The following is a 10,678-nucleotide window of genomic DNA, read 5'->3' on the forward strand; positions in this document are numbered from 1 at the left end:
GATGGCTGCTGAGCCCAGGACCAAAAATGTAGGCCCCCCCACTCAAAAACAGTTTGTTTTGTATTTGATAATTTTGATGTGCCCAGATAGTGTTTTGGGGCATTTCCTTTCGCGGGCACTAGGCCTACCTACACAAGTGAGGTACCATTTTTATCGGGAGACTTGGGTGAACGCTGGGTGGAAGGACATTTGTGGCTTTCCTCAGATTCCAGAACTTTCTATCACCAAAACTTGAGGAAAAAGTGTTTTTTGGCCACATTTTGAGGTTTGCAAAGGATTCTGGGTAACAGAACCTGGTGAGAGACCCACAAATCACCCCATCTTGGATTCCCCTAGGTGTCTAGTTGCAAAAATTCACAGGTTTGGTAGGTTTCCCTAGGTGCCGGCTGAGCTAGAGGCCAAAATCTACAGCTACGCACTTTGCAAAAAATAAGTCAGATTTCAATGTAAAAATGTGGTGTCCATGTTGCATTTCCTGTTGCGAGCATTAGGCCTACACACACAAGTGAGGTACATATTTATCGGAAGACTTGGGGAACACAGAATAGCAAAACAAGTGTTATTGCCCCTTGTCTTTCTTTAAATGTTTTCCTTCCAAATGTAAGACAGTGTGTAAAAAAGACGTCTATTTCAGAAATGCCCTGTAATTCACATGCTAGTATGGGCAGCCCGGAATACAGAGATGTGCAAATAACCACTGCTTCTCAACACCTTATCTTGTGCCCATTTTGGAAATATAAAGGTTTTCTTGATACCTATTATTCACTCTTTATATTTCAGCAAATGAATTGCTGTATACCCGGTATAGAATGAAAACCCATTGCAAGGTGCAGCTCATTTATTGCCTCTGGGTACCTAGGGTTCTTGATAAATGTTAGAAATGGGGTTTCTGGTTGGCTAGGGTATGCACCTCAGCCAGGCAGAACTTACCCACTCTAGTCAGGGCAAGGGAGTTACACGTCCAAGATAACCCCTGCTCACCCCCTTGGTAGCTTGGCACGAGCAGTCAGGCTTAACCCGGAGGCAATGTGTAAAGCGTTTGCACAACTCACACACACATGTGACGCAATATCCCCACCACAAAGGAAACACAACACCAGATTATATGAAAATATACTGTATTGTACACAACGTAATTATCAGACCAACATCACATAATAGTACTATCCTGCTACCTTAGCAGTTGTCAGAACGTTACACATTAGTTACTCTGCAAACTAGCAGTAGTCACACATAACACACAGGTTACTCAGTATTCTGCAACATAAGCAGTAGTCAGGAAACACGTAATCACATTAGAACACTTGTCATAAGAATATCATAAAACGCCCATAGTAGGAACATTAGAAAACCTATGGCAAGTTAGGGAAACATATTAGCAAGTCACGCCCATAAAAGGAACATGTGCACACATATGTAAAAGCATCATAGAACAGGTAGGCAATATATCACAATAGCAAAGTCTGTAGAAAGAACTTTAGATTAGGAACATATTGGTCCATTTAAAAGTACCTGTCTTGATGGGGAGGCACTTCCAGTGCCTAAAACAACTAATGGGGCCCCCGGCGCTCCTCTGCGTAAAAACGGGGGCCTCCCTCAACATGGCAGACCGAGAGGGGCGGCACGCACCCTCTCTGAATTTTTGACGGGCCCCTTCTGGGACCTGTGATCGCTGGGGGGGCCCACGGGCCTCCACCGGCCCTCTCCAGGGGGGGGCCCAAGTCAGGGAAATCCTCTGGGTAAGGAGGGTGGCGCCCCGCACCCCCTCCAATCTGCGCACAGGCCCCTCTGGGGGCCCGCAAACTCCTGAGATCTCCTGGGGCCTCTGTCGGCCCTTTCAGAGGGGGAGACCCCCTTATGATGGCCTAGGGCCCACTAGGGGGCCCACCAGAGAGCTGGCGGCGGGGGCAAGCCTCCGATGAGGCTGCCTCCCTGCCCGCACACGTCGGGGAGAGCCCTCCGGGGCTGGAGCAGGTGAGGGAGAGGCGTCCTCCTCTCCCTCCTGCTCGAACAACAAACGCCGGCACCAGGTCGGGCCAGCCGGTGCCCAGGGGGCGCTCCTCGGAGCGATCCCTACCCCGGGGGCACCGCTAGGAGCAGGCTTGCTCCTTGTTACTTCTGATGTGGATTTCTCGTGCCCCGGGGGCACGGAGCTGAGCGCGATCCTCGCGCTCCACCGAATTAACTTCCCCGGGCTGCGGCGGTGATTCTTTTGGGCACCTTGACGGCAGCGCGCTTAGGAAAGCGCGAGGGCTCATTTACAAGCCCGGGCTGCGGCGGTGATTTCAGGGCTCAAAATAAAGCGCTCTAGGAAGGCGCAACGGTCCTCCTTTATGCCCGGGTTGCGGCGGTGATTTCCTTGGGCAAAAGAAAAGCGCTTTCAAAGCACTAGGACACCTCCAAAGCCCAGGCTGCGGCAGTGATCTTTTTCCAGCAATTGAAAGGATGCCTTTTTTCTCTTAAAGCATCCTGGGCAAAGGTGTAAAAGATCGTTGCAGGGGTCAGGGGCCACAGCACCCTGCCCCTGGTAACAACTACACAAGAAGGAGCACAGGGCTGGTGGGCCCAGCTACAGGCCAGCACAAGGGGTGCAGATGGTGGCAGTTCCTCCTAGTGACCAGGCAGGTCACAGGTCAGCACAGCAGCAGCAGTCCATGGCGGTTTCCTGGTGAGTCCATTCATCAGCGTCCTGTGTCCAGTTTCAAGTTTCAAGAATGTTCAAATTGTGGGGAAAATTCCCCTGTACTTATAGTCCATTTTTACAGTGTTTTACAATGATAGGGAGAGGAGGTTCCAGCCAGTTACAACTGGTTCTGGGAGTGCCCCCTCTCTCCTTTCAGCACAGGCTCCAAACATCAGTGGGGGGTTAACAACCCTATTGTGTGAGGCCAGGGCACAGCCTTTACAAATGTAGGTGTGCCCCGCCTCTCCCTTCTCTCAGCCCAGGAAGACTATTCAGTATGCAGATGCACCTTGGTGACACCTCCACCCTCCCTGTGTACAGGCTGTCTGAAAAGTATGCACAAAGCCCCAACTGTCACTCTGCCCAGACGTGGATTGGAGTCAAGCTGCAAAACACCAGAGTCATAAGCACAGATAAATGCGCACTTTCTAGAAGTAGCATTTCTGTGATAGTAATAAAAAATACACCCACACCAGTAAGCAGTATTTATTATCACCATCACAACCATACCAAACACGCCTACGCTACCCCACATAAATCAGACAATACCCTTTACACATAAGGCAGGGCATTTCTAATGCAATCCTATGAGAAGGCAGCACTCACAGCAGTGAGACACCAAGTTAGGCTGTTTGTCACTACCAGGACAGGCCATGCAATATGGCACATGTCCTGCCTTTCTACATACATGGCACCCTGCCCATAGGGCTAGCTAGGGCGTACTTTAGGGGTGACTTACATGTAGTAAAAGGGGAGTTCTGGGCCTGGCAAGTAAATTTAGATGCCAGGTCCCTGTGGCAGAAAACTGTGCACCCAGGCCCTGCGCTAACAGGCCTGAGACAGGTTTGAAAGTCTACTTCAGTGGGTGGCGCAAGCAGCGCTGCAGGCCCACTAGTAGTATTTAATTTACAGGCCCTGGGTATAGAGATACCACTGTACAAGGGACTTATAGGTAAATTAAATATGCCAATTGGGTATAAGCCAAGCATACCAACTTTAGATGGGAGAGCACCTGCACTTTAGCACTGGTCAGCAGTGATAAAGTGCTCAGAGTCCTAGAGCCAACAGCGAAAGGTCAGAAAAACCAGGAGGAAGGAGGCAAAAAGACTAGGGATGACCATGCGAATGGCCAAAAGTCCAACAATAAACCTACAAGCCCTATTTATCCCCACAACCTGAAGAGTACAGCAGACATAACGGCGTATCGCTTTAAAAAATCTGACATCGCAGGAAAAAGTTACAGAGTAAAACGTTTAGAACAATGGCTGTTTTTTCACCTCAATTTCAATATTTTTTTATTTCAGCTGTTATTTTCTGTAGAAAAACCTTGTAGGATCTACACAAATTACCCTTTGCTGAATTCAGAAATGTTTCTACTTTTCAGAAATGTTTAGCTTTCTGGGATTCTGCATTGGTTTCACACCCATTGTTGTCACTAACTGGAAGGAGGCTGAAAGCACAACAAATTGCTAAAATGGGGTAGTCCCAGTAAAATGCCAAAATTGTGTTGAAAAATTGGGTTTTCGGATTCAAGTCTGCCTGTTCCTGAAAGATGGGAAGATGGTCATTTTATCACCGCAAACCCTCTGTTGATGCCGTTTTCAGGGAAAAAACACAAGCCTTCTGCATCCCTTTTTTCCAATTTTTTTGAAAAAAACAAAATGTTTGCTGTATTTTCGCTAATTTCTTGCCCTCCTTCAGGGAAACCCACAAACTCTGGGTACCTCTTGAATCCCTAGGATGTTGGGAAAAAATGATGCAAACTTGGCATGGGTGGCTTATGTGGACAAAAAGTTAGGAGGGCTTAAGCGCGAACTGCCACAAATGGCCAAAAAAAGGCCTGCCACGTGGGGGGGGGGGGGGGGGGGGGGTTAGGGGAGGGGGGGAGGCCTGGCTGCGAAGGGGTTAATGTGCTATTTAGTATTAATGTGGTGTTCTAGTCCCCACTCCCAGAAAGTCACTGTATTTGCTTAATGCAAATAGAGTTTTAACTCCTGATGGGACTCTATCACATCAGAATCTGTGATACTGGGTTAACCGATACAATGTTACTAACGTACATTAAAACAGTGGATTCGTTTTGAAACTTCCATGGTGGCGAGGAATCCTTTTACTTTGTATCCTTCCACTGCTCACACTACTTGATTAATGGCAACTTTGAATCAAATAACATCAGTCCTTCTGTAATACAAGGAGTCAAATAACACCAGTCCTTCCGTGTTGCAATGAAAGTGGGACTACATGGATTTGGTTTTCGGTTCCTTAGTTTATTATGGTTGGGAAGCTGTGTGTTATGCAGGCAGGAACATGGCAGCATTGATGACTAATTCTTATAATGGCCGAGGATTGATAGAGTGTAACCCAGGTCCTATCTGCACATCACACTGAACTATGGATCCCAGAGAGCTAATCTATATAATACAACTTTAGTCGCAATACAGTACAGGCGTTATTTGATTCAAGTTTACACCTTTGTATTACATAATGCAGCTAAAAAAAAAAATTATTCCTCATAAGTTTTTTTGATCAAACATGAGCACTTTAATTGCACAAGATGATGGGCTCCCCAACAACTTAAAATCTTTGTAATGCTCTTTCCCAAAGAGTACAATTCTGTAACACAAAACGTTTCAAGATGACATATAATTGCGTGGTTGCTTATTAATATCTGGTCCTTCATTATTAACAATACAAATAATGTGATACATTGCATGAGAAGTTTTAATTGCAGAAAGGGTACTTTTCTTACTGTAACGATAGTCCTCGGCATTTCTACGCCACAGGTGCAATCTGCGACTGTATAAATCGGCATGGACACACTTGAAGTAAAAGGTTTATTGGTCAGCTAGCTGTGTTTATATTAAGGACTGTTTTAACTTGAATGTCATGGTGTGTAGCTGTGAGACTCAATGATACACACCATGTAGCACTATCATTCTATCTGTATACAATTTAGTTTCAGTTATTCAGTAAGTTGTTTTCAGTCTTGGAGTATACGCATGCATTAATTTGTTGTCGTTAAATATTAGCACATTGATTTTGAAAATGGCTTACTCTTAGAATGGTTGTATATGCATATTTTGCATTGATTCAAAAGAATAGCTAACTGCATTTATCGATCCACCAGTGCCTCAAACGTCTCATTTACTTAACATCTAGAAGATTCATTACCAGTTTTCTGCTCTGTCTTTTGGTCTCAAATCAGCTCCTTGGGTATTTACCTGACCTGGCTTCATGGAGCCTATTCTGTACAACAATGTTTACTTGAAGGATTGAATTGTTTAGGCGTAAACTTTAGATCTGACTTCGATAGGCGTGGCACAAGTCTCCAAGGTAATAAAGGATCAGAGTTTAATACTGACACTGAAGGAGTCCCATCTGCATCAACTCCACATCCCATTCCTTAGCACCGGTTTCAGAATATAAATCGGAATGGAAAGTCTTCTGGGGGTGGGGTGAGTCCCTGCTCTACAGTTTAAGGCTGCTCTTGCAGGTGGCAATTGCTTCAGTGGGGTCTTAGTGGCCTACCTATTGATGGTTCTATGGGCAAATCTGCAACTGAGGCTAATGGTGGCTCACATAATGTGGCACTTGAGCCCAGGTCTCGGAACTGTGGAGTAGGGACTCTGGTGTCTCATTCCAGTAGGGCAGCACTGGAGTGGTGGTTGCATACCGCTTATCCTGAGAGAGGTATTCTGATGATGGACGTGAGCATTCTGAGGAGGGGCCCTGAAGGAGCACAAGGAAGCTGAGGCACAATGGTACGAAATGTTCCACTATTTGACTGGTACAGGATCACAAAGTGGACAACCGGGATAGTGGAAATGGCTTATATCAATTTCTGTTTCTTGGCAGTTTCAACTTGTCAGTTGGTGTGTTAGGTAGAATCCAATGTCTGTGCATGCTAACCCTTTACATTCATGGGTAATGAACTTTGAGGTGGAAAGACTAAGCTGAATTTTCACTTGTTAGTCATACTCCCTGACTCCTTGTGCTTTCAAGAATTGTGTAGATAGTCTGGCAGACCCTCATTGGCCCTGTCTTCATTCCAGCAGAATCTGCTCCCTACATTTTGCACTGGTCTCGTCAATGTGTGGTGGATGCTGTATCCTGGCAGTCTCTGTGTCTGGTTGAGGCTCTCCATCCCTTTCATTCGATCACTTGAATATTCACCAAAATCAGACTGGAAGGATCTCATGACATTGAAGAGGGGCCCCTTTGAATCAGAATGGGGAGGGTTCCACTATTGCCTCCGTCAGTGGGTGACCTACAATAGATCCTCCATGGAAGCATCCCCTCCTGATGAAGAGATCTCTACAGCGTGTACTCCTTATTGAGGTTGAGTAGGTGAAAATTCAGCACAGTGACTTTCTAGAAGACACTGCCTTTGTGACTCAGCAGGCTTACAGGGAACAGGAGTAGGTGCAGCTTGTTGATTTGTGAGAATAAGGCAGCTGGGTACCTTTTTGGGAGGGCAGGGTATTTGATACAACGGAAGGACTTAAACAAGGGAAAGTAGCACTATAAATAATGAATATCATGGCTTGAGACCGCAAGCTGGTGCAGTACAGGAAATCAGTCGTTCCTTACTGTTTGCAGTGCAAGTGAGATATAGTGCTACCTAGTAGTTCAGGCGCAGGACTATAAAAAGTAACGGCCTTTTGGGAAAAGAGGTGCACTATTAGAACCATGGCAAGCAACTTCTTCAATATGATTGTCTTTAACTGTATGCAGCCTGCTATTATGTTGGCCAAATACTAGTTTTTTTTTCAGGCACATCATTACGGGTCTCATTAGGTCCTTTAAAACGAAAGCTAGTTTACTTTACGCTCGAAATTTGAAAAAAAAAACAGCTATAGAGATTAATGCTTGAATTTTGCAGAAGAGCGGCGCCTTTTTTGACTAAATACGGAGTTCTGCTCAGAAGCTGTGGCTCAATAGTAAACCGAGCTGTCCTCCAAGAATCTTGAGAAGGCTGGGCCGAGGTTGAAAGTTCACTGCACTGGGATACAATGGAAGAAGGGTTTGGGGGGGGGGGGGGGGGGGGTCATTGACACCTAATGATTCAACCACAGTACTTGGATTTGTTTCAGCAGTAGTCAAGAGGACTGGAGCTGTTAAATACAAAATAAATGTGTGGGCGAAAGCACTTCAGTCAGTTGACATACAAACCAAATTCCAGTGCGTATACTATGATGATTACGGGCTTCATCCTCCAAGAAATGAGTAAATCTGCAACGGGAGGAGTACTACCTCGTCTAGGTGTAGATTCACTTATTTCACAAATTAAATGCAACACTCTTTTGATTATACTAGGATACCTGTTTCATTTGCTGCATTCCAGGTACTAACCTGTTAATGTTTTGTGAGCTCTAATCTTACGTGCTACAATGTTACACACATGAATTCTAGCACGCGATTTCTATCCTACCCAGGGAAATATGTTCCTTTGTGGAGCATCACTTTCCCCTGCAACCCCACTGATATTGTGTTGTGTACTGGGAAGGGGTTGGTGGAAACCCGGCCCATCCTCAAGCTTGAAAGGGATTTATTCCTTCACTTGACAACATTAGACGTCTAATCTTTTCTGGGATAAGAAAGGGTAGGAAATTGGTTTATGAATATGTATAAAAGTGTAAATTCCTGGGTTTGCACAAACTTGTAGGAAATTCAGACTTTGGAACACCTACTACCAGTATCTTTGTGAGTGTGTAAATCAGCAGCGGACGTCACAAATGTCAGGGGTGGGGGGGCCATGGGTGAAGCAGACGACGAGGAAGGGGGGTAATTAAAAAAAATAAAGAAAACATTTAAAAAGATACCTTTTTCACCGTTCTGCTGACTCCTGCCACTTCTTGCTGCCTCGATCCCCTTCTGGTGTCCCATCATTCACTGGGACGCCAGCACAGGCTCTCCAGCAGTCCTGGCGCTGCTTTCATGCAAACGCTAGCATGAAAGCAGCGTTAGGATTGGTCTGAGTGGCAGTAACTGCTGCTGAGACACAGCCATAGGGTCTGTGCAGTTTCTCCAGCCCGGCTGTTCAGCATAGCCGGGCTGGAGAAACATAAGTGTGCGTGTGTGTTTGGCCAGCCTGAGATGGCCGGCCAAACACACATGCACACTTAGGTGCACTCTGTACTCCTCCCCCATCCCACCTTCCGTGACCCAGCCCTACCCCTCCCTGTACTGCTGGCAGTGCCAGCAGATGAAAAATAAAACAATAGTATAACTATAATTTTTTTTCTTCATCTCCAGGCTCTTGGCCAAGGTGGGGCGACACTCCTCTGCCGTTGCGGAGGAGCCACTCCTTGTGTAAATCCATTTACTAATGAAAAACCAAATTGAATAGGAATAATGGTTTTGCACTTGTAAATGAAGCTATTTGTGCTTGTAAGTCTGACTAAAGAGGGGAAATTGCTCTAACAATGTGAGCCCAGGCTATGCGCGGCTTGAATGACAAGAGGTTGTTGTGAATAATGGATTTAAGTTCATCTTACTAATTGAACTTATGTCATAGCAGTGAAAATCTACATTTTCTTTTTACTGCAGTGGCATCAGTGTAGGGAAGCAGCCATTTTCCCTAGTCATCTTGTGCATCCTGAGATATCAGAGAAGTGGTAGAAGGGTGGACACCTTCTCCAGTTATTCAGACTTTAAAAGAAAGCAGCGGGAAGGTGGATGACAGCACCTCGGACCTATCCTAAGATGACCACCAATGCTTTATGAGTGAACAAATAAATGATGAACCGCCAACTACCTCACTTTGCTCTGCCTGCTAAGGGTCTGTCGAGACCCAAAGGATGCAGGGAAATGGTGGATGATGCTGTGCTATTATCATCTATCCTCTCCCACTGGGTCCCAGCACCTAGATATCCTCTCTTAGTCATAAGAGCTATCTTCAAGTGACCTTTGCAGTAGTAGAAGTATCTACAATGCTCTTAATGCAGCTTTACAGATTGACTGTCAGTACGGTGCATAGGAGGAGGCGACTGAGGGAGGTTGGTAGGATGCCAGGTAAATTCTTATTAAAGTATTTTTAGCAGAAAGAGGCAAGGACAGCCAAATGGAGGGAAAAACATGACAGAACCCAGGGAGGGTTGCTACATTTGTAGGAGAAAAATGGCACCTACATTCCATTTGTCATGACGAAGTCTGTCCATGGATGACTTAAAAGTATTAATGCATGCTAATTCAGGGAACCCGTAAATCAAGCCATTTTCACGAAGTCACCTTTAGTAGCTCCAGTCCTCCTTCCTACTAACTGGGCTTCATGCAGTTGCAGCAGCAACCTTTAAGTTGCCTGGAGGATGCTGCCTGCACCTTCACTCCTTGGTATCAAGGCCTCCCAGGGCATGATTTGCACTTCAAATGAAAAGGGGCCTCACAAGCCCGTCCTTAAACCTGCCATGTCCTAATCATCCAATAGAAGGCAGTTCAGGTGCCTGAGGGAGGGCTTACAGTCAGGCTCTGGGGGGCACCAGTATCCCTCCGAAGTGAATAATAACAACACTCCAGGCCCACTAAAAGCCTATGAGCTTGTTAATAGAAACGTCCATCTCTACCTTGTCCAAGTGGGTATTTTTCTTTACATACCTCTAATACTGAATGCAGACAAGGGAAGCAGTAGTACAACAATTTCTGCCCGCAGGGGGCATTCATTGAAGCACCAGCAATGAGATTGCCAGTATTTATTCCTTACCAGCACTGGTCAATTACCAGTGGTACCAGTAAAGTACCAGTCAAGTAGCAACCCTAGTGCCAGTTATATATTTTCTCCAAAATATGGGAAGTGGAGAGAAGCTGATGCAGTTGGGGGGGGGGAGGCTGGCTGTTGTGTGTATGGCACTCCCTGACTCCTCTCCCAGGGATTAGTTTACAGTGGTGAGCTACTAAGGTCAACACAAAAATATAATTCCATGAATTAGAAGTGTAATAACCTGATTAAAGTTACCACATTCATCAATTAAATCCATCAAATTGTTATTGCTTATACTT

This window comes from Pleurodeles waltl, chromosome 4_2, assembly GCF_031143425.1.
Source record: "Pleurodeles waltl isolate 20211129_DDA chromosome 4_2, aPleWal1.hap1.20221129, whole genome shotgun sequence".
Classification (NCBI taxonomy): Eukaryota; Metazoa; Chordata; class Amphibia; order Caudata; family Salamandridae; genus Pleurodeles; species Pleurodeles waltl.